Below are 1,372 nucleotides of genomic sequence, written 5' to 3'. Positions count from 1 at the left end.
TATATATATATATATATATATATATATATATATATATATATATATATATATCACTTTATTGACCAGACTATTGGATGTTGCTATACATCACTGGTCACAATGCGCTTCTATGCATTGTTATAGCCGCCAAATGATACCCCACCACTGTCTAGGCGGGTAAGCAAACATGCTCCACTGAACATGGAATGCCAGCCCATTGCAGGTGTATCCAATTACATTTGAATAGACTGGAGCAACATGAAATGAAGTGTTTTGCTCATGAACACAACACACTACCAGTTTGGGAGTTGAAACCACAATCTAACCATTTTGAGTGCAACGCTCCAAACCACTAGGCCATGTGCCTTCACACACACACACACACGCCATATTCATCTCGATATAATAAATTGCTGTTTTATACATTCCTTTATATCACCATCGTTTGAAATTAATCTCATGGCACAAATTTTATATTAGATACTGAAGCTAATTCATTATTAATCATTACCTTCTTTTCTCTTAATGTATTATTGTTATTATTTCTATATCATATTCATATTGGATGCAGTATTATCAGGTGCTGTATGTAACACACACTAGATGTAATTTTTCCTGCAGTTAGCACTCGATGCAAGTTACTTTTCAAATGTTACCTCAATATCAGATATATATACAAGTCGTATCCATTCACACTACTTCCATTTGTGAAATGGTGTTTGTACTTCATGATGTAACTGGTATATCTGCATAGATTAGATCTGATATTCACTATATCCACATAGGATATGCTGTCATTCCTTACAGGATATATCATTCATAAGCTATATCTGTTCAAGAGATATATCTGCTATGCATAATATTTACACTGTACATATACCTATATACATGTATGTATTCATATATCTACCTATCTGTGTGTGTATTTGTATGTATTAAGTGTGTATATATATGTATATGTCTGTGTGTGTATGTATCTCAAAAAAAAAAAAGAGTCTGCTGTCTGCATTGTGTCTACACATTTCTTCTTAGGAGCAGTGCATGCATCATCCAATATATATGTATATATATGCACATGTATATAATATAATGATGTGTATATGTATATACATGTATATCATCATCATCATCGTTTAACGTCCGCTTTCCATGCTAGCATGGGTTGGATGATTTGACTGAGGACTGGTGAAACCGGATGGCAACACCAGGCTCCAATCTAAATTTGGCAGAGTTTCTACAGCTGGATGCCCTTCCTAACGCCAACCACTCAGAGAGTGTAGTAGGTGCTTTTACGTGTCACCTGCACGAAGGCCAGTCAGGCGATACTGGCAACGGCCACGCTAGAAATGGTGTCTTTTATGTGCCACCCGCACAAGCCAGTGCCATATATATA

This window comes from Octopus bimaculoides, chromosome 7, assembly GCF_001194135.2.
Source record: "Octopus bimaculoides isolate UCB-OBI-ISO-001 chromosome 7, ASM119413v2, whole genome shotgun sequence".
In the NCBI taxonomy this organism is placed as follows: Eukaryota; Metazoa; Mollusca; class Cephalopoda; order Octopoda; family Octopodidae; genus Octopus; species Octopus bimaculoides.
The sequence above is the reverse complement of the archived record's forward strand: the minus strand, read 5'-3'. Positions refer to the sequence as shown.